Source organism: Doryrhamphus excisus, chromosome 4, assembly GCF_030265055.1.
Source record: "Doryrhamphus excisus isolate RoL2022-K1 chromosome 4, RoL_Dexc_1.0, whole genome shotgun sequence".
Taxonomy (NCBI): Eukaryota; Metazoa; Chordata; class Actinopteri; order Syngnathiformes; family Syngnathidae; genus Doryrhamphus; species Doryrhamphus excisus.
Window position 1 is genome coordinate 12,277,718 of NC_080469.1, and position 24,335 is coordinate 12,302,052.

Below are 24,335 nucleotides of genomic sequence, written 5' to 3' on the forward strand. Positions count from 1 at the left end.
TCCACTAACTGCCAACTCAAACTTGTTGAGTTCACACTGGATAATACTATGTGAGCTGTGTGCTATTTATCATAAATATGCAGGTCATCACACACACACACACACACACACAAAGTATGAAAATGTTTCAATGTATGGGACTGGTGGCTCTCTGGTGGCAGGGGCCCATGGTGGCCGGTTGCACACAAGCACACACATATATAAAAGTATATGTACATACAGAAATGCATACATATAGAGTAGAAATACCTACCAGTAGACATACCTGTACACGGATGTGTATACACAGTCACAGTACAAACGTCCACACATACTGTATATCACTGATTTGTGTATGATAAGTATGTATTTTTATCATAACAGTGGTGATGTCGGTAATATGATTATTGCTATTTGATATGGTTAATATTTTTTATTAGCATTCTTACATTTTTATTAGCATTATTGCAGTATTATCACTGTGGCTGTTGATATTATCTTGTTATTACTATTGTGGACTCTATGATTGTTACAGACATTTGCTAATGCAGTTCTGTTGCTGTCGCTCTATGACGTATCAAAGTTATAACTCCCATAGTATCACATGCGCTAATTTTGTCCGTTGGTAGTTACCATTCACATTTGCCTCACTTAGGACTGGAATCCTCCTGTTTAGTCCAGTCTTTTTGGTCTTGGGCTGCATTCACACTTGACAAAACAAACCATACAAGCAGGGCAACCAGACTCTAGTCTGCTTCAAAAGGACCAAAAATTGTCAGTGTCAGTTATATGATTTTAAACCAGACTCTTCTGCAGTTTTGGGCCCGTAAGAGCATAAATGGAGAGTCCCTCCTCCAAAATGCTCTCTAAAATTACAAGGGACATGCTGCAGTGACAACACAATTCTCTAACAAAAATGCTTCATTCAGTCAACATTTCAGGGTATGGTAGCTATGCAAATTATCTCAATGATGTTTAAATAAAAGTAACTTTGTACTCAATAAAGTGACTTGATTTTGGCACAAATTCCTACAAAATGACTCACACAAAACACACCAAAAGTGTTTCTGTTTAAAGGTTAAATAACTAGTAATTGATGAATAAGTCAATAATAGCTATCAAATGCTTAAAACAGGAGTGAAAATGTTTAGAGAGAGATTCTGTTTATAGAAATGCAGAGCAATGCCTTGAAGTGAAAGGATGCAGTGTGGTTGCGATTCCCTTGACCCGCCGTCTATGGACAAGGTCTCCAGTTAATTACGTTTTCCAACTCCCCGGCTATTACATTTGCAGCTATCCTCGGAGATTAACATGAAGCCTCTAAATCCACCACACAATTTCCATTTCCTTCATCAAGATTTCTTTTCTTTTTTCCAACTTAATATCAGCTGTGTGATATGGGGTATAGGAGATGGTACACATGTGTTTGTGTGTGTGTGTATCTCATTTCTTTTATGGTGATTTGTCTGTTTTGTGGTGATAAATAAAGAGACGGAGAGATAGCAAGCTCTTTTCAGAGCACATTCTGGTCAATGTGCGTGTAAGTGAAAGTGAGAGGTTTTCACCTTCAATGCCTAGAAAAGGAATAGACAGAATTGGTTGGTCCTGGCTGAAGCTGACATACATATCTATGATGTTCTCACATGACTATAGAGGAGGCAAACAAAGTCAAAACCTGATGGCAATGTGATCAAGAGCAGCCACCAGGTGTAGAACGATCCGACAATGTATCGGCATAAAAGCAGACCTTGACACACAATCCCACAGCGCAAATGACAATTGCATTGAGCTGTGAATGTGATTGTTACATATGCAGACATATAGTGACATGCACCCAGACGAAACCATCGGTAGGGTATGTTTGTTTGGGTGCAATTTGAACCTGTCTGTGCCCTGAGGCCACCTCCAAGCAGGTGTTACAATTTACAATACATTTATACACATAAAGCAAGAACACCTGGGTATATGAGATGGCCTATGCAGCACTGTCATCCTCACAGGACCTGTCACACATTCCTATATAAAAGTGACCCTCGAGTTGAGGAGGGGCACACCTGTGCCATGGGTCTGTGTGTGGAGGACCCTCAGAAAAACACTCAGTGACAAAGGTGTGGGCGTTTAATTGGCACTTAAACTGGCTCACCACTAAAATGGGTAATAATAACATCTCTAAAAGCCACCTAAGCAAAAGGACAAAAGGGCTTGAAGAGAAAAAGAGCACTACTGTTGTGCATTGGTAAAATATTTAGTGCCGTATTTGGAAAAAAAAAAAAGCACATTTAAAAAAAAAAAACTAATACTAGCTAGCTGCATGGCTGACTTGCATGTTACATGTTGGTGGTCAAAGATTAGGTATCTTTATACGCCTGTGGCTTTGTAAAGAGCTATAGTGAGAAGATTTCCACTTTACGTTGTTATGAACAATTATCAAACCACTTGTGTGCATTAGAGATGAAGTTCTTGAGTTCCTTGCTCAGTTGGCGGGCTTCAAGTGTATTTCAAGTGTGTGTGACAGTCAAGGGATCAGACTAAGTGTGAACAATTCAGTCAAGAAATTCAGGAAATGTATAAATATACAAGATGAAAAAATAAAAGCCTATTGGGAATCACAGATTTAAGAAGTCGTTGCAATAAATTTAGTAGATCATCATCAAAAACGTTAAGCCCAATATTACATTTCAACTCAAACAATTTCCATTTGAGTTCTGAGTTTGAAGCTTCTGGGATGAGCTTAAGCACCTCCAAATCTGAGGCTATGCTTCTCAGTTGGAAAAAGGGTGGATTGCACCCTACGAGTTGGGAATAAGGGCCTGCCCTCGGTGGAGGAGTTCAGGTATATTGGGTTCTTCTTAAGACAAGGTTGAAGCGTGAGGTCGACAAGCGGATCGGTGCAGTGTCTGCAGTAATGCGGCTGCTGCTCCTTCACGTCAAGAGGAGCCAGCTGAGGTGGCTCAGGCATCTCGTCCGGATGTCTCCTGGACGCCTCCCTGGTGAGGTGTTCCAGACATGCCCAGCTGGGAGATGGCCCCAGGGCAGACCTAGTATTTGTTCCTCTGCATGAATGCCTTAGTAGAATTTGAGCAGTGTTTATGGTCATTGTCTTGTTGGAAGTCTCCAGCCCCAGCACAACTTCAACTTTGTCACTGATTCTTGAACACTGTTGACAAGAATCTGCTGATACTGACTGGAATCCATGTGCATGATGGAACCACCACCAAATGTAACTGTGGCTAGCAAGTGTGTGTCTTGGAATGCTGTGTTCTTCATCCGTCATGCATACCACCCCTTGTTATGTCCAAATCCCTCCATTTTAATTTCAGTCCACTGCACCTTATTCCAAAATGAAACGATGCACAGTGACAACATCTGCAGTGAGATCATGTTGTAGGTCTTTGGAGGTGGTCTGTGGGCTGAGTTTGACTGTTCTCACCATCCTTTGCCTCTGCTTATCTGAGATTTTTCTTGGCCTGCCACTCCAGGCCTTAACAAGGACTGTGCCTGTGGTGTTCCATTTCCTCGCCATATTCCTTATGGTGGAACATAACAGCTGAAATGTCTGACCTAGCGTTTATATCCTGCCCCTAAACCATGATGTTGAACAATCTTTGCTCTCTGGTAATTTTTGACAGTTGTTTTGAGGCTACCATGTTGCTACTCTTCAGAGAAGATCCAACTTGCAATTGGCCACCTTAAATACCCTTTCTTGTAATTGGCTTCACTTGCGTATATAGGCCAAGGGTCAGTGAGCTTACCAAACAAATTTTGTGTTCCAATTCAAACCCAAACATGGGTGCCCAAATTTAGGCACCTGCCTACTTTTGTTTAAATAATTATTGCACAGTTTCTGTAAATCCTATTAACTTAATTTCACTTCTCATCTATCACTGTGTTTGTCTACTATATGATATATTTAACTGATATTGCTGATCCCGTAAACCAGTGATTTATACAGGAAAATTACAAAATTACAATTATCAGGGGTGCCCGAACCTTTTCATACGACTGTATGAGTAACATTAGTTTGTATGAATTACATACGCTGCATTACATTTCCTATAAAATCCCAATATATATTTTTGTGATCACAGGCCCCTCAATGACACTGGCTATCAAAGTCAGGCAAAGACCTCAGGGCAGAAGACAGTGATATCGTATGCATGTTGGCTACGAGCCAAAATCCACAAACCTAGACTCTGGTGGCAATGTTGTAACGTGGGTGTATCTTTGTGTAACACAATGCCTTGCATTTTATTGGTAACTGTCTACCTCTTTTGTCCTCTTTTGACACACACAAACCTGCACAGTATAATACTCCTTCTTAATTTCTTTTTGGTAAAACTGCAGCGTGTATGCCCAAAAAGCAGAATTAGAAATGCGGCTTCATGAAATTAAACTTAGGCCGACAAATGGACATAAATCAAGGGAACGTGTATCACACACAGACACAATAAGACAAAAAAACCCAATGTAGCATTGCAATGATGATGCTACAAACCCAGGCCTGGCGGTTCAGATAGACTGGAATGTGAGGAAAGGATAATGGGGGGCATTGGGCATGTGGGTCCTGTCCTGCCCTCGACCTGTGAATGCTGGCGCACCCTGCCCTGCAGCTGGCTAAATAAAGAGCCCCAGGGTGGGCCGGACTGGGCGGCAGCAGAAACAGACACAGAGTCGGCATTACCCAGTTAATCTCATTAGGGAGGCAGCCCTGCCAAGCATGCAGGGGTCAGCCAGAGTATCACGTCACTCAATGCACCTTTGGCACTCCCTGTTACCCCCAGGCAGGTTTGGGCTGAGACTTATGGTCAGCTACAGTGAGGGGTGTTGGGGGGCAGTGAAGGGTGTAAGTAAAGGTTGGTGTCAGGCAATGAAGCTTGACTGTAAGTTTCAGTCAGCAATAGAAGGAAGGTAAAAATACCGCTAAACGTTGAAGTAATGTGGCATTAAAAAGATGAATATTCAGGCTCCGCATCTTAGTTTAACGTACAGTATTTACATTGGGATGCGTTACATTGAGTTACAATGCCGATGGCCAACCAAGACTATAACATGTAGTCTGATGACGAACATTATACACACAAGCACGCACACACACACCATACAGCATTACCTAAGTACATGAAATTGAAAGCAGAGCACCCTGCTGCAGTACATTAAGTAAACTGTCGGAGTCAAACTTTTTGGAGCAATATTACGTCCAAAAAGGTACATGTATGGCAATCATCTGGGAAAACCACATTCCAAGGGTACAGAGGCTAAAAAAATGACTGTACTACCTTAATATTGTGCTATTGAGAGGATATCAGAGGGTCCTCCGACCATGATCGTTGTACTATAGATCTTGCATTTACCTTGTACATGGCATATAGATCGACTTAAAACATGTTTCAGCTTCATTCCACTTAATGGCCCATTAAATGTAACAAACCACAACTTGGGATCACTAAAACCTAAAATTGAAACTTTAATACCTGCAATAAGTCCCAAGAACAGGCTTAAAAAGCAGCACTTTTCAATATGCTTGCATGGACCGTGCCTTCAATTTTAGCCTCTCCTGATCCTTTGAATGGTGGCAAAGACTATGCAGGGGCTGAGCTCAGCTGTTAAAAACCTCAATCTCATTAATGTAACTCCTGATATGGGGGAAATACACTGGCTGGATGGGAGCACAGGAGATAAAGTGAAAGGGAGCATGAGGCTAAAACTGAGGCTGACAAGGCAAGCTAAGGTTTTGTTGAGACTTAAAAAAAAAGAGACATGTCGACTTTTGACCAGGTCTTCTATCATTAACTTGTGACACTTACACTTGAAACTGCTACGTACATTTCTTCAAGCAGAATGGAAAATAACGAGCCCTAATTTGTGTCTCATGGAACACAACTAAAATATTTCATATTTCTTAATTAATGGATAGTTGATGCGCTACCACAAGTTTTCTACATTTTCTTCACTCAAAAGAATAATAGGAGAGATTTTGGCATTGTTGAGTTGTACTGAACATCCTCATCTAGTTTTATACTCTGTAAACTGTACATCGAATCATTCAAGGGATATTAAATCCATAGAGTGAACCTAACTAAAAGTATACATGGAACTGATGCTCGATATATAAGCAAGCGAGTCAAGGAAAAGGCTGAGAGCTTAGCAGCCCTCACATTGCTTTGGACTGCTGGCCAAGGCTGAAATTGCGGAAAGATTATGATGGTTCCACTGTGAAATGAGATCAGTGAAGACAAGGGAAGGCGAGAACAATGCAATGACGATGTAGGGATTCACTGTATAGGAAGGCTGAAGTTGAGATTTTGAAAATTGTTAAACAAGTTGGCAGAGTTGACCTAACTGTAGTAGCTGAAAGTTTTTCGCTTGTTTTATTCCAGAGTTTAAGGGTTGATGGAAGATATTATCAGATTCCTAAAGAACTGCATGACCTACAACAAAAGAAATTATGCTCACAGCAATATGGCTCTGCTTTCAGAGTATAAGCAATAGCATATTCATGCTTAGGATGACCCGGTGATTGTGGTAAACACTGAAAGTTAAAGTTACACTTTGTCAAAGCGCCTGAGGGTCTATTACACAGCAGGTGCCAGAGTCTTCTTACTAAAAGCTGATCAAGCAAACCTTACAGTTACCTCAATTTAAATGCTCCACAGTTGAAGAGCGGGTGTGCCCTTTTCCTCGCAGCAGGGGTGAGAAAAAGTAGAGGAGGGTGTGTGTGTTGGTACAGTAATAGATGGTTAGGTAAGCGAAGCTCAACTGCATAGTTACAGCATCTTTAAATAAAATAAATCACCTAGCAAACAATTAGATTAAAAACTAATCTTATCTTCATTAAATGCAACAATATATGTTGTATGTACTTGTATTATCCTACTGAACTCACCAGGTTTGGCGCATCTACGAAGGTGCAATGCAAAAAAAAGAACCGGTTACAAAACTGATGGACACAAAAGTGCAGATCTGTACAGGATTTTATAAAAACTAGCATATTAGTTTCATAAAATGTGATCGGCGAATTGAGCGTAGGTACCACCAACCACGGTTAAACAAACAAAAGAAAGTAATCCTCGAAAACAGCAACTGTTTTATTATCTACTGGTTAGTTGTCACATTGTGCTTTGTGGTTTAATACAAAAGTAATTGATGTGAGATAACAAACTTTTAAATCAGCTATTTCACAGTGTTACACGACCACAAAAGATGAACCCCCCCCCCCCCCCCCCCCACACACACACACACAAATCTCTCCAGGTAGAGAATAGGCACGTGTCACATATACTAACACGCATTAAAAACTTTCCTATTACCTGCTTTTTCCTGTCATGGCCTCTACTCTGCTACTGTATTGTGGAATATAGTAAGTTCTTAACTGAGAACAACGGAACACAAGAGTCTGCCAGGGGAATTGTCTTCCTTTGCACAACTCTCTCTGCCTTGCTCCCCGCTTCCTCGCTTGGCTGCCTGTACCTCTAACTTTATGAAGACCCTAAAAAGAATGTATGCACCCTCCCTGTGGTCAAAAGTGATCAATTTTTAATTTTTCCTCTCTTTTTCATGTTGTGTCTGAAAGTGATGTCATCAAATACGAACCCTGGGGATGCTAGAGGATAGAAACGGGAGTAACGAGGATGACAGTAAAAGGAAATGCAGGTGAAAGAGCAAACGGAAAAGAGCCAAAAGATAGAGATCAATATTTATAATTATCAGCATGAAAAATACCTTTAATGTTACTGTGGCACCTAAATATCAAAATGCATCACATGATCTCCATCCAATGCATCCCTAATGATAAGCCATTCACATTTGTTCTTCAATGAATCAATTATTTCCACAGTTGGATATTTGTTTTGCAGTGACAGGCTTAATGTGTTTTTGCTGCAAGCAAGCAGCGCTGGCTGTGTGGCTCTTCCTGCTGACTTAGGCTGTGAAAACAGGCAGAAAATGTAACTGTTCCATTTCAAGGAATATTTTTACTGTTGCTAATGCGACTTAAATACCTTATTCCACAGCTGAGTGGGCTGGCACCTGCTACAAGCAACAGCTAGCCTATTATAGCTCAGTATAGTGCTGTCACTAATTTTCTGATTCAATTAACATGCCTCAGAGCTTTCCAGGCTAATGGTAAACTACTTCACAGTTACTTCTCTGATTAATTGCTGCCCATCTGCGAACCGTTGCGCAACACAACTTCCTGTAACAAATGTGTGTATTCTCAAATCTTGGTAGCGCTGTTGTGGGAAAAGACTTTTAATTTCATCTGGTCATCGAAAATCTTGTCATCTTAGCCTCTCGGATTCCAATACATATAGCAAGACAGCCACGATTGACTAAGATAATAATATAAGACCTCTTATTTTCAATTACATAACCACCAATATGACTGACTTTTATTACTGCTAATAACTTCGAGTTTGTGTATCAATGATACACTTGTCCTTGTGAAATTGGCATTCAGCCAGTGTCAGCGGCATAATTAGAACGGCTTGGTCAATGAAGGTTCAGAAAACCCCAAACATCTCTACTACAACCTGGGCAGATCATGTTCATGGAAACACCCACCCACCCAAAAATATATAGTTCGGTACAGAGGCAGGATAAACATTATGTGACGGTTTATTCTGTATTCCAATATAAGCAGCCATGAAAGGTAATAATGCATTTGGCATGGGAATGGCGATTTAGACATGCAGGGCATCATCTCCATTCGCGTGCCATGGAGAAGCTAAGGGGATGGAGACTTTCTTCCATCTTCCACAAAATATGTCAACCTGCAGGGGTGTCCAAAGAGTGGTCATTTGAAGCCTATATGGCTCTTTTTTCCATATACATCTATATAAAGTTTTTTTTAGCCTTTTTACAAATTCCCACCATATCCTTTCATTATGTGACCATCGGTGGAAGAAGTGTGGAGACACCTGACATAAACAGAGAAAGGCAAGTGGAAAAGACGTTTGCAGTTAGCCAGCAATGTTCAGTATAGAGATGGAGAACGGGGCTACAAACTGGAACTATTAAAGCTGCACAAGGAACTTTCATTTGCTAAAAAACAAATAATAAAACTGTCACTGCATTGTTTTTTTTTTTAAAGAAACATTAAAGGATAAATTGATCAATGCTAAATTATGAGATTGTGTAATTTTTTGAGAATTTATTTGAGAGTCATCAACATGCTTAAATATGTTGATGAATCATGTCAGGGACCCTTAAAAAAAGGTTATGGTGTACTATTACACATGTAATATATACAAATAATAATTTATACAATTTATACAAGCTAGGCAGACAAAAAAAGTAATTTGTCTGTCAGCATTGACGATCATGTACTGATCAAATTCAAACCTGTGAAAACACCTGCTTCACAATATGTGCTATTGTATTGCACACCTGTCTTTTAAACATCGCTCAGTGCTCAAGCATGTACAGAATGCCATCCATGAAATAACTTATCATGGAGGTTGTTGGTAAAACATGTTCATTCAAACGTCCCATTCTGTCTGCTAGACCTCAGGTGTTTGCAATAGTTTGACCTGATGGTCTGCTATTGTAAACTGAGGCCAATGCTGCATTCTAGACATGGGGGTCATAACCTGAACAGAGACTGACCATACCAGATCAATAGCTCTGTGATGTCTGGGCTGTCCGCCAGTGTTTACGTGTGCTGATGAAGAAGGGTAAAGCACAGATGAAAAAGAATCAGGAATAGCGCAATGGCAGGGAATGTGCAAGCAAAAGCAGAAAGTGTAAGTGAGGTAATAAAAAGCATTCCCGTAATTAACACGCGAAAATCACGAGAAGAGTGCAGAGAGATGGTTATTAGAACAGCTTGAGTCAGGCGTACCACTGACATATCCCGCCAGTCAGTCAACTTGTGGCAATCACGGCCAGGACACGTTGCTCTCGATGGAGCACAATCCTTTCCTCTGTTCTTAAACCAGACCCCTATTGATAGATCTAAAACCAAGGTCAAAACAGTGTTTGCACAGCCTTTAGCCCAAATGACATCATCCTAAAGCTGGCCTGCCGAATGCACTTCACCACCTAAGAGAGTAAATGACACAGCAGCGTAAGAACAAGGGAAGGAAAGCAAGCGGTGTGAAGGTGTAAAATCTAAAAAAATATACTAATTTGTCAACCAATGCTTGAAGCTATATATACAGTATATATGCATGCACCTCACGCTGTTTATTTAAGCTTGTGTAGCTCTGTCGCCTGACCCCTGAACTTGTCAATATTTAATCTAGATCCTGATATCTGGTTTCGGGAAAAAACTCTGGTCTTCTGACCACCCAGCAGCCAAACAAAAACAACAACTTCACGTCTAACCCCGTTCTATTGAGTAGTTATTTTACTTAAATATTTCCTATATGATACAGGAATTTACCATTGAGATGCAATGCAATCCAATATATTCTGCAATTGATTAAAATGGTACTGTTGTGCTGGAAGATTATAAAAAAAAATTGAAAATCAACAACATATAAATGTTAGATAATGCATATTATTATGAAATCAGAATGATGTTATTATAGTCAGGGGGTTTATATTGGCTGAATCTGTTTTTGCCGGGGTCATGACCCCCCATCCCTCGTGCAAATTACGGACTTGGTGCCAGATATCTGCAGGCTCATGTGGATGATAGGCCAAATCGTGGAAAAATAACTTGAGATACCCGCCTACATATGAACAAGGCCTCAGTCTATGCAGCACAACACGCTGCTCCATTGGTCAGGATTTTATCAGAAATAAAATATGAGCAGCTGAAGAAAAAAAAATATTTTTGCATATTATTACAAATTTCAATAATATCATTGTTTAAAATTGTAAATAAGCCCCAAATAAGCCCCATTCCTGGCTTACCTGGTGATAAAATAAAACATATCCATTGGTAACTAAATAATCAAGCACTTACTGCTGTGTCTGGAAGTGCACAAACGTAACACTACAAATATATATCTGCACTGAAAGTTGTATTTTTTTCTCCCTCACAACTGACACAAAAGAAATGTCAGACAAATGCCAAGCAAATGTCACTAAAAGCTTAAATGCATTAATCATAATGATGATTAACATAATGACAAGATGGAATCAAAGTTGGCTGGTGGCTTTGTGCTCTGTGTAGTTGATGTCTGCGCCTGGTCAAAGACCATTTGCTGAAGAAGAAATTCACTGGAGGAAGAAAAAAAAAATCACAACACTTTAATGGAGAGTTTAATGTTAAGAGATTGCATTTCCCATGAGTCTGACTTGCTTGAAAATGTATTTTAGGTTTCTTAACAAGTGTAAAATGATGTTGTTACCCTCAGTAATAACAGCAAGAATTTCCTTGCAAATATTTCAAAGCAAAGCCTATTTTATGCATTTATAAATTTTGAGAAAAACTGCTGCATATGTGATATGTCTTTTAAGAGCTTGTTTCCGACTTTATGATAATATGAGCAGCGTCAGGAAGCACTCAGGCTGATGATGCTTGTGTTCATAGAATGTAAAATCATGTAAAATGTAAATCAAAACAGTCAAGGTTAATTTTTTTCCTCATAAGAGAATAAAACTCTCTTCCACCTTTCAATGTCCCATGTTTGGTGCAAATTCCAAACGGGCAATTATACGGCTTTGAAGGAGTTGAGGCTTTTGAAGATGTTTTTGTTCATAAAACCCATGTCTCGCACATGCCATCTGATCGTTATTGGACTGTACTTGGCACCAATAACAACCTTCATTTGAGCCAAGGATCATCCTGTGTCTTGACGGACAGCCAATCAGATCCTGCAGCTCAGGGCTGGTGATACCACCTTTTGTTTACATAACCTTCAGGCTCTTTTAAGATGTTTAAAACATCTTTTTGTGTCCAACCTCAGCAGCAATAGCGCACTGCAAGAGGCCTTCCTTATGCAGCTCAACAAGCATTGCCTTTGCCATCAAGAGATCATGACAGTGTGAATACCTGACAGAAATTGACATTGCATCCACACACAAATGAAAGCACAAAATAATATCCTTACAGATTCACAAGTGCTTCATCAACTTTGAAAGAAACTGTAATTATGCAGAATATAAAGGCCAAAAAGCAAGCCAGCGGTTCATTGCTGTGACAGGTCAATTTTGAAACATCTCTGTTTCGCCGTTATGAAGCCATTTGTGGAATACAAAGAACATGGGGGTGGACATAGAAGAAAAGGATAAATGAAATGGGGTGTTGGAAACAGCCAGCAAGTGGTCCTTGGTCGAGAGGTCAAAATCAAGGCAGCGCGGCAATGCCCACTGTGGGCACTCAGCTGGAACTAAACATGGATGCCGAGACGCCAACGATTGGACCACAGCCAAAAACCTCTCACCCTGCTGCGCTTTCTCTCTTTTGCTCTCTCTGTCTCCCTATCTGCTCCAGACTCTGCAATAAGTGGGAGCCAATGCCACCTGACCTTAACCCTGCGGAAAACTATTCAGTCACTCAGTCTCAGAGTTAACATTGTCATTATGGCGAGAACAAGGACGGTAGGACAGGGGGAAGAAGATTAAAGTGACGAACAGAAAGGTTAACTTTAGACTAAATACTACATTCATCCATATTTCAGGACTCCTGCTATCGGGTAGTTGTGACAGAGTTTCTGTGTTGGACCACACTCTGTATATACTGTACTACACACACACACACAGACGCACGCACGCATGCATGCACACACACACACACACACACACACACACACAAACACACACACACACCATCTGCGAACACCAACACATGACAGAGCAAATAGGATTACAGTATGGAGGAAGGCAATGAGGATGATCCAGACACCATAATATCATTTCCTAGAGGGGACGGGGATTGGCAGGGGGTGGGGAAGGGTGACGGATGGGCAGGTGAGGGGTGGGCAAGGGATTTATGAGGAGATGGGGTGGGGACAAAGGCTTAGTTGGTGAGAAGTTCAAAACCCAGAGAGCAACAATGTAATGGCTCTCTCATTTGTGAACAGGGCTTAGTTTCTGCTTGGGAAATACATACACAAACTAGGCCAAGATTGAGCTGATGAAAATCAAAACAACTAGCACTAAAAATACATGAAAAGCACCAAAATTCAAACACTCTCTATAGTTTAAATACTGTATTTGTCATGATGTATTAAAATAGCATTTTAGAGCTACTGGCAGTAATTTGTTTCGGTTGATGTCTGATTTGTTCGGATTTTAATAGAATTCCAGAGCAATAATTATCTAAATTAACTACAAAATATAAATAAATTGTAAAATTTTAACAGTGTCTTAACTTCAATAGACAAATGCGAAGATGCTGAAATTCACTTTTTGACATTTTTAACAAATCTAATAAGGAGTTACAGTTAATAAAGCAACACATTTCTCTCTTAGCAGTGCTTGTGGAGGTTTTTCACAAGCCACAAAAAGCGGGCTAATTATTAGATTTTTTATTTTTATTTTTCCCTGAATATTTTGACAAACGACAAAAGATTCTACTGGAAATGTAATCAAAAATACCAACTTGAATATGAATGTAGTAGGTACAAACAGATTCCGTATACTAGATATGAGCTAAATACAGATATGCCAATCTGTGTCAAGAGGTTGATGAGGTTTTAGCCCTCAATGTTGGAGGGTTATAGGCCATCATTCGACATAAACCTTTGGCCATGGTCAACAAAACATGTACCGAGTGTCAAGTGTGATTAAACCTCTTGGTTAAATCCTTGGTGTACCCTGTCATTGGAAATAAACATTTTCATATCACTTTATTATCATTTCATTTGTCGACTAATATTGAATGTATTAAGAGAGATTATGGTAGCATTAGAGGATTAAAGGTCTTTTAAGGAACCGGGAATGGCAGCACCCTGGCTCCCACATCCACCCTTACACACACATACATACATTTATGGAGATCAATCACAGCAACCTTGCCATTTATGAAAGGGATTACAGTGTGGTTCCCAGAAATTGCATCACAAAACAATCTATTCGGCTGTCGTGTGCAATAATTGACACATACAAGGAGATCACTGTTGATTGAGGAGAGGAGCAGACTGTGTTGTCGGAAAATATAGATCCTGGGTCCAGAGCAGGGCAGGAATCTACAGCATGGTTTTAAGCTTTAATGTAACATCTATGTCAAAAGCCTCAAAGGATATAAGGCTGGGTTGGGCAGGTCCGGAGCAGGAACTACTCAGACAATCTAACATGAACACATCCAAAGTGATCCACAGGAGCCTGCCTGACATGTGACTGGCTGCAGCGCCTCAAGATCAAAGTTCAACACAGATTTCAGCAAATCTTAGCATGCACGGCATGAGCTTATATTCAGGGAGGGGAGGGGGCACGGCTTGGCCTCTGACCCGTACCTGTTAAGACCCTTGAAGTTTTTTACACTGACCTAGACTTGACTCCTTCATCTGGGATGTTAGCTATACTAATTACTGGCTGATAGGTGCCTGGTGCCAAACACAATTCATTTCCCTTCAGTTCTCCGAGACTCTGCTCCAACAACTGGTGCCAACCTCACTTAGCACTCAGAAAGTGTTCCCAAAGCAAAGTCCTATTACTCTGCTCCTGGAAATCTACTCTTTTTGATAGGCTGTTGTCATCCCGTCACATTTGCTTGGCGGTCAGGGTAGAGAATGAGTGCTGGAAAATCGTATCGGAAGATGAAACGGTACAATTTCTAATTAACAAAACAAAAACCCCAAACAAACTTCTTTGAGGGAGTTAGGATGGATAGAAAGAATTGGAATACTTTATCCATTTCCTCCTCTTCTTTGTGTCATGCTGGTATGATGCCCCTATATTACCAATGATGACACACTTATCCATATCCTACCCACAAGACATAGACATAGACATAGACATAGACATAGACATAGACATAGACATAGACATAGTAGACATAGACATAAAATGTTGTTGCCTGGCTCCCGTGTAATAATAAATAATAAATAATAATGTGGAGAATAAATAGATTACATCAAATATGAACAATGTACAGCGTAAACTGTAATTTGTACAAATAACCTACATTTGGTTTACTATTCTAAATAATGCAGCAAACTGTACTGCACTGTACCATAATAATAATTCCTTTATACTCTGTCTAAACTTGTGTTACCTGCCACCGAGCCCAGAATTGGAGTGTGTGAAGACCAACATGTGAATGTGTCCATATTAGGGAGGGCGTAATCTATAAGTGTGTCTACGTTTTGAGGGGCTGTTGCTGAGCATACCCATGCACATGTAGATGTCTGTGCACACAAGCAGTTTGTGTGGGAGTACACGTTGACAAGTGAACCCTGTGATTGGCGACATACTGGCTGAACAGCATGCAGGGAAGGAGGATGTGGGGGGGGAGCTCAAAAATAACGAGATAACACACTTTGTAGCCATGGTCTTCTTTTGAACATGTGTTGGTCTATGTATTGTATATGCCAGGATGCAGACCATCCTGATGTGATCTGGTAACTTCAAAGCACAATAATAAACATATTAATCAATTAATTCTCTAATGTCAATAACTCAAAAACTGAGCATCATTATCTTAGCAAATGCAGAATTCCCAATACTAGCCCTTATTAGGTACACATAATGAGCGCACTCCATTTAACCATTAGAGATTGCATTTTGTTGCAAACTCCCATTAAGACACATTTACATTAATTGCCAAATTGCTTGAGGCATAGTGGACTGCTTCTAGAATTGAGAAGTCAGCTGACACAGGTGAAAGGTCACTGCGGTCTGTGAAGTATGATGACAGGCCAGTGGTGATGGTCAGAAAGGGATGTTGGTGGATAAACACGTAGTGGGGCAGAGACAAGGGTTGAGCATTAGAAACCATACATTTCAGTGAGACAACAGCACAACCTCTCATTACTCACAGTCACAACAAGCATGAGAAGCACAACAACTCTCCAAGCACTTTATAATTGCTGCTTCCAAGACCACAAACAAGCTATGTTATTACTTGCTCCTCTCTACTCTGTGCTGCTTTCAGTGGTGGTGGCGGTGGTGTGGGGGGGATTCCTTCTCTAATTGCAATGTTTTTCTAATATGAGCGCACATTGGTTTTTGGAGGCTGTTTGTCTCCTGTCTGGGAGATGGTTGGTTAATAAAGTTTATATCTGTCAACATGAAGCACATGGGATAAACCAAGGTCACCACGGCTCACTCGAAACCACCACTGAAATAAATCTACATTCGGATTTAAAAATATATTATTCCTCTGCGGAAAAACCACAATGAGCGACACGATTTAAGGCTAATGATGAAGTAAGTCTTAAGTGCAATAAGTGGTAAAAACATATTGTCACTATGCATGTATGATTTCTGTCTTCTAAAGCGATAACATATTTACCATAAATTTATGTAGAACCTCATTTATGAAGATTGGGAGAGTTGAAAGTTAAGTTTCTTTTCAAGAGTCAGCAAAGTTACCAATCAAGACAGCATAAAACAGTGTGCAGAATGATGCATACAAAAACACCCACACCCACACAGTCACAGTAAATTGACTGTATTTTCCAGATGTTAGATCACAGCATGGGATCATCACAACAGTTGAGAATACAGTGTGTGTGTGTATGGGTGAGTTAATTAGCAGCTAAACCCTGTGAAATGACCTCATAACCCATAACAATAACATTGCATTTAATTTGCGTCACTTTGGCGGGTGCTTTTGGTCCAAAACGAGTTAAAATACATAGTTTTGTCAACAAGTATACATTAATAGGGAGTAACACTCAAAAGTTACAGGAGGAATAAGTATTTTTCAAGGTAAGCATGCTCAAAAAGGTGGAGGTGTTTATTGTCTTAAACACGAGGTGTCAGGAATTTAGTAGCATTTACAGTGACACTCCTGTGTGACTCAATAGATTAGCTCTCCCTGCACTAATCTACTTTATCCCATCAACTTATGGTGGCACCTGTAGGGAAACCTTTACATGGGCTAAGATAGGATTATGTGTATTCCACTAGTCGTACCTGCAAGTGTTAATGGACATTAACTGTCAATACACCCGCACATAAATGAAAAAAGCATCATGCGGGGCACTGCAGTAGTTCAATACTAGTATAACACTGTGTTTTTATGAAAAATACAAGTAAAAGTGCAAGTTCTATAACAATTACAAAAAGATTCCATGGATAAGATGAATTCAAATTAAATTGTTAACTGACAGTTGGAAGTTGCAACATTCTTTAAAGAGCATTTAGCACTGTGACACTTGCTGTGCTGTTGCAAAGGGTACAGTAATACTGGGACACTATGAGATGAGGGTGATTCCTCAGTGTAAAAATGCTAGCAATCTTTGGGATTTGCAGGGGGTTTATGGATTAATTTCACCCCATGGATTGACTTCAAACCAGTCAACAGAACTGAAACTGTAATTATGATGTTTCCTACTGACTATATCGTAGAGTCATACATTGGTGAGAACTAACATGGACTTTCAGAAAACCAAATTGAGATGACCAATACACATATATGTCTCACAATCATCTTCTTTATTCTTGATTGTACAGTCGGGCAGCCATCAAACGTGTTATGAAGATTTTGTGTGCTCTTCTTCTAAATGGTTTGCCACATGTTGAGGTCAAGGGTAAAGGCTGGGCGGATTACAGCCTATATCAACTCAATGAGAAGAGGCCATATGGGCAAATGAGATCCATGTCCGAGAAGCACTAATCTGGGGATGCCCTCTGTGTGACCAGGGATGGACACTACCCACAGCAGCTAAGAGGCTTGGGGATTCATGGCATGCTTTACTGTATTGTGTACGTTAGCTCCCCCATCTGACCCTGGCTGCTTGTTCTTGAATGGGAAATATGGACCAGAGTAAACAAATGGGAGTCCTGGGAGACTGAAATAATGCTACTAATAAAAATACATTATAACAGTCAGAAATTAAGAAATGCATATAGATTACATTCTAAATTTGTCAAGGTTTCTCATTAACTTAATTACAATCATATTTTTGTTGAACAGGCTTCATTGTAAAAATACAGGAACATGTTTTGTTTACCCCATGGCAACAAAATGAAATAAAGCTGTAAGAAAAGGAAGTGAAAAAAAGATAAAAGACAAGCAAAAAAAACAAGAAGGAGAGGGGTAATTACTGGAGATTGTGCCCCAGTGATTGGCTGAGGTGCGGGTACGAGAAGGACAAATGGACAAATCTTAAGGAGCTAATAAAAGTGAATACAGAACAGCCCTCATGGGCAAATCTGGCACTAAGATGATAATGAGATTATAAAACCTCAGTATATTGCAGCAAATTGTATAAGTGTTTCATTGAACCTTGTTGAACTTTCATTTATGCATGCCCAACTCTTCTTTTTTTTTGGTTCCCCATTGCTTTCTTTCCTCCTGAATGGTGGTTACAGTAACAGGACGAGGTAATATATTGCCTCCTGGATAGTTTATGTAATGCAGAGGTGAACTTAAGACCACAGACTTGGAACTGCAGACATGCTTCTAAGCATGAACAAGCAGAACTGAAGCAATAGTGCTCCTCTGTTACGAGTTGTGATTATTACACCTCATCTCTTCAAAATCCTTCAAAGTCATGTATCCATACAGCCTACATTAAAATTCCTACCATCCGAAAATGAATGCATGCGTTTCAAATTAAATTAAAAAATTAGAAATAGCACACAATGTATGGCTCATCAAATTGTCAGGTTTTCAATGCCATTATTTTCCACTCTAATTAGAGTTGTATTCATGTCATGGTCATTCATCAATGTTAAGCATCAGCTCGAGAAGGAAACACTTAAGGACATGCTACAGTATGTACAGCATTTTAGGTACGTTTCATCTATTCAGAAAGTACATTTAATTAAGATCTCTTAAGGTTAAGAGCCCTTGATAACATATTAAGTCCAAACAATCATTTCAAACACTCATAGGAAAAATATCAGCATAAAAAAAAACGATGGAAGCATCAGTATCATTAATAACTGCTGCTACAACCAAGAGTAATCATGTATCCAATACAACTGCATAAATTACTGCATTTCCAGAATCATTGCATGGTTGTAGTCACCCACACTGTATCCAATACCACATATGACATAGCATTACAGTTCTTTAACTAAACAATCAGCATCCAATACAATCGTCCCTCCTTTATTGCGGTTAATTGGTTCCAGACCAGAACCAGATAAGCAAATTTCCATGAGGTATGATTCAATATTAATGAACAAAATATTTTCATAGTTAGAGCACAGTTGATGACTTTGTATATATGGTTTTAAACATTACGTAGAGCCCTGTAGACATGAAGTAACAGCCCTATAGTCACCCTTAAGCTCCTATTATTCTTTGTTTAGGCCACATTGCGCAGGCAATGCTCATTAGGCTCTCCAATTTACTTATTCTAAACTTAATAAAGTGTTTTAAACAGAGTGGGAAAGAAGGCAAAAAATAGGCCTTAGACAACCACAAAACAGTGATCATTTTTAATTAAATATTCAAAATTGTGATGTATTGGGAGGCACGACTGTAATCATGTCAGCTTAAATGAAAATGTTTTGAGTGTATAGCAATTATTTCCCCTCAGGATACAATAATGCTAATTTGCAACTCAGAAATATTAGTATTGTGTTTCTACTATATTATTCACTTAAAGCATGTCACGATAAGCTAAAAACAAATTTATCGTCTATTAATTACATTCAAAATTCCGATGAATTGGTCTAAGAACAGACCAACAGATTATATATTTTGTATAATTTGACATGACTGTGTCATACTTTTTTCAGTATTTTATCAGTATATTGATCACCTTCATCCTTCCTGCTTGTCTAGTAAGAATAAAATGTGACCAACCCTTGTCTTGGTTGTGTAGGGCTTGTCTATCGACTATGTTGGCATATCTTTGATAATCCTGATGCAGGGGAAGATACGAGTCAGACACATATCAAAGCGCTGAACTTGATCAATAAACAGGGACAGTTCCTCAGAATGGAATCAAGGAGGTGAATCAAAGCGGTCAAGTGTTTGATTCAAAAGAAATGTCCCCATGAGAAAGGCAACCTACACGATGGATCAGATTGCCCTGTCACCATGGTAATACCACCGTGACCTGACAATGGACTGAGGGCATCTAACTCTGCATCTACACATGGATTGTGTCAGCTTCTTTTCAAGTCATCCATCTCACCAACTTTCTTAGAAGACAATTTGAAACATGGTGGGTCAATAGAAAGGAAGACGCTGTGATGATGGTTGAAATAAAATGTCAGGGTATTTCCGTCTGTCTTTTTATCTAAAGATGAACCAGAATGTGCAAGTCAAGACTATGTTATGTGTTAAGGTAGGAAAGGGAAAATAACTGCTTAATGTTGTTTAAAAAAATAAAATGAGAGGAAGTAAGCATTCTTTTGACGGGTTGTGACATCGATCTTTAGCGTCCTGAGGCGTATGCACACATTATTGTCACCAATGTAACCCGAACAAAAGTAGTAAATCCAGGTCAAAGGTTGGAGTCCAGGTCACCAACGTTTACTTGTCGTATTTCCTGCAACACGACAGCGACATGTCAAATTTGGGCTAGGAAAACATTGAAACGCATTTGTGAAAACACACTTTTCATGAGATCGTCTTTTGAAGGAGCGGACTTCCACAATACCAAGCTGAAAAAACACAGATGTTTTAGGAGATGAGGTTAATTTCAGTGATCCTGAATTTCCTCTTGGAGCAAGTCATCACACACACATCAGTCAGCGTGTGTATGTCTAGAAGGGGTGCTGACATCAAGAAGATATTTCATGGTCAGCAGTGTGTGGATCGGCAAGTTGAGGGTTCTAGTCAAATAAAATACAGAACATAGCCTTACTGTGTTCCAAATGCAGCAGGTTCCAAAACTAAGGTTAGTTTTTAGATTGTTGGAGTACAACGACTTTGGTTTTGTAAGTTTTAAGACTGGTGAGAAACTACTAGTGTACATCAAGTTCAGGACACCCTGGTCGTATATGTGCTATTATTACTATTACTAAAGGCCTCCAGTGACTTTCATATTTCATTTCATGCCTTGCTTTTTTTTTCTAACTCCACTCCTGTAACTTATCTAAGACAAAAAAAAGAGTGATGCATACACAGACACACATATTAGAATACATTATTGGGCTTTGGGCAAACAATGTCACTTGTGTCATCAAAACAAGAAATTAGTCTTAAAAAAAAATCCAAGTGATTCCCTTACCTTAGCTCATTAGGTTTAATTACGGCATTGTGTTGCTTGTAACTGAACACATTTGGTAATTAAAGTACAGGTAAGACATTAACTTACTTTTGTTAGCCATTAATCAGTGTTCACTTACAGAAAGCTCAGCCTTTGTAATTAATAATCAGCTTGGACAATGAGTAATCACCCAACAGGAAGTGTGTGTATGCATGTGCATGTTCTGTTGAAATACCCCCTCCCCCCAAAAAAAGAAAGCCTGTTCTTTAACAGAAAATGGTCAATAAGTGTTAATAACATCGGATTTCACAATTTCTGCAGGAGTGTTTCCCACATATTCACCCATCTATCCGTCATCGTACTCACCTCACCACTAACTACCCCCCTCCCCGGTCTCTCCATTCTGCCTCAAAGTGACAGTCTTGGAAGCGCTTACAGAACTTCATCCCATTTTACGAATGAGTTTAATGTCAGCTTTACAGTAGGGATACTAATTCCATTTTACTTGCATATAGGCCAGATTCAAACATTCTGGTAGTGTGCTTGCCTCTCAAAAAATAGACTACTGGAGGAAAAAAAAATCAATTTCGCAAAACAAATAAACACAACAAACTAAAAAGAAACACTTTCACTCAAGTATGAGAGAGTCAGGTCCAAGTTTAAATGGATTTCCACAAGAATGGTGATGAATATCCTGCTGCAGGAAATTCTGGCCCTGTCCGTGTGCCATGTTAGTGTACCAGCACTGTTTTACAGATGATTGGGAACTACAGACAAACTTCTTCCATGTACCTCCCTCTCCTTCTGCCAAAAGTCTTGCGGCATGGAGAACACAGTCATCATATCATCACTACACCACACATGGAGGCAGGATAGATGTTGGAGAGGGGAGGGGACGTATGGCATAACAAAACACATAAGGACAAGTCAAAGCCAAGAGGAACGGATGCAGACGGAGAAGAAGCAAAGACTCATCCTTCAAAAGGTTTCCTTTACGCTGTCTGGGCCATCCAGGTACCTTAGTATCCACACACTTTCAACAAACATGGCAAACAAAAATGACAATGTGCATTTGTTTATAACATTTGTTTACAACTTCATTGCATCAATCAATGATCAATCAATCATTTTCTAACGCTTTTCCTCACGAGGGTCGCAGGGGGTGCTGGAGCCTATCCCAGCTGTCTCCGGGCGAGAGGCGGGGTACACCCTGGACTGGTCGCCAGCCAACAGGACACATATAGACAAACAACCATTCACACTCACATTCATACCTATGGACAATTTGGAGTCGCCAATTAACCTAGCATGTTTTTGGAATGTGAGAGGCAACCGGAGTACCTGGAGAAAACCCACGCATGCACGGGGAGAACATGCAAACTCCACACAGAGATGGCCGAGGGTGGAATTGAACCCTGATCTCCTAGCTGTGAGGTCTGCACACTAACCACACAACAGCCGTGCCGCCCAACTTCATTGCATATTGATTTATTTTTATTTTTATTTTTTTTCCATTTTTTTCCATTTTTATTTCTTACAATTCCTTAATACTGCACAATGTTAATTGTGTCATTATTTTAACTCCTACTCCCGACTTGATATGTTTTCCACCTTCCTTTTTTTTCACACAGGAATTGAAGATAAAACATGAGCAAGTGAAATATTGTAAGTTTTAACAAGTAAAAATTATGAATGAATGAATTGACATGGAGAAGGAGCAAGATTAAATAAGATCTGCTTTTTTCCTTTCAGACATGTTCAATTATGCAAATGTAACCATGTGATGTTCCTTACTGCACTTGTTAAGCATGTTTGAAACAAATAAACCATACCATAACATGGTCTTGCTGCCATTCTTCAGGGGAGGGAGATCCCAGTGGGACAGTACGACTGACTTTTTAAATATAAATGACTAGGAAGACAATAGTTCGACGCTAGAGTGCAAGTTAGTGTGAATCTAACTTTTTTTGTGCAGCCCCAAGCAGATGCTGTCAGTATTCCAAAAGGGATGAAATGGTGTTTTCTGGGGCTGAGAAACCATACTGTGAACCGTGACTACCCCCACCTATACACAAGCATGCTGCATACTCTTTGCATAGCAACCTCAATTGGATCATTCATTGCAACAGAAGAGGTGACTGCTGGGAACGCTATGTTTGTAGGTTGAAGTGCTGGGCCACGGTGCCCTGACAGCCTTCCCTCAACCTTCTCTCAACCTCGTCACCTCTGCCGCTCTGCAGCGGCTCTCGCCACAATGGCCGCTGCCTGCAAACCTGCCAGGCTGCCAAGGACACAAAGATGACTGAGCCAACCTTTGACATCAGAAGCAACTACCAAAAGACCAGAGACAAGCTGAGTTGGCAGCTTTGTTAACAGGCCTGATCCTCACATCTTTTCAGCTTTGTTAAAGTAGCTAAAGTCAATAGCGCACAAGTCAATAGGATACACATACGGATGGACGTCATGTCAAATGGTGTTCCAACCATGCCATTCATGCCATGTTTCAAAAAGCAGGACCTGGATATCTTGACTCAGCGGTGGTCACTGAGAAGAGGCATTAAACATCACGGCAAGTGACATTTGAACATGAAATACGGTATGGGTTTATATTGAAGCCTTGCTGACATTTGAAGGAGCTGATTCACTGTTAGATGTTAGAGACGCACCACCCACATAGCACCATGTGGAACATGCCGCTTTAGTGGTCCAGTTGAGATAGTGGTGTAGATGGGTATTCAGTGACACGTGGTGCATGTGAAAAATGACCTATACTTTCACAAGCATGTCACAATAGAGCAGAGGCGAGGAAACGTGTCCCAAAAGATATCCTACTGCATGTACGGGTAAAATAAGCACAGATTTCTAGGTTTCTATAAGGCTTGAATGTCCTTTGAGTTGTGTGTGCCTATGTACTATGCAAGCCTGGATGTGTGTCAGTCTTCCAACAACACTTGCAATCAACATCCATTTCAATGGTCATGTTGTGGATTACATCTTTCATCCCTAATCTTACATTAGGAACACATTCTCGTGATGGCTGTGACATCATCAAGGCCAGTCCACCATGGAGAGGGCACAGGGACAGGAAGCCAAGCACCACAGGGGCGGATTAAGCGATGTAGCCGAGAGAGTGGATGATGAAAAAAAGAAAGCGGAAAAGAGGGTGTACCAAAGACGCTAGAA

At 40.1% G+C, this 24,335-nt stretch overlaps 1 protein-coding gene across 5 annotated transcripts in view; it reads right to left on the reverse strand.

Annotated features, from left to right (window-relative positions):
• The window catches only part of fam172a (family with sequence similarity 172 member A), a 143,108-nt gene that overhangs the window by 17,509 nt on the left and 101,264 nt on the right, over window positions 1–24,335 (reverse strand). The gene's annotated exons all lie outside the window — the stretch shown is intronic.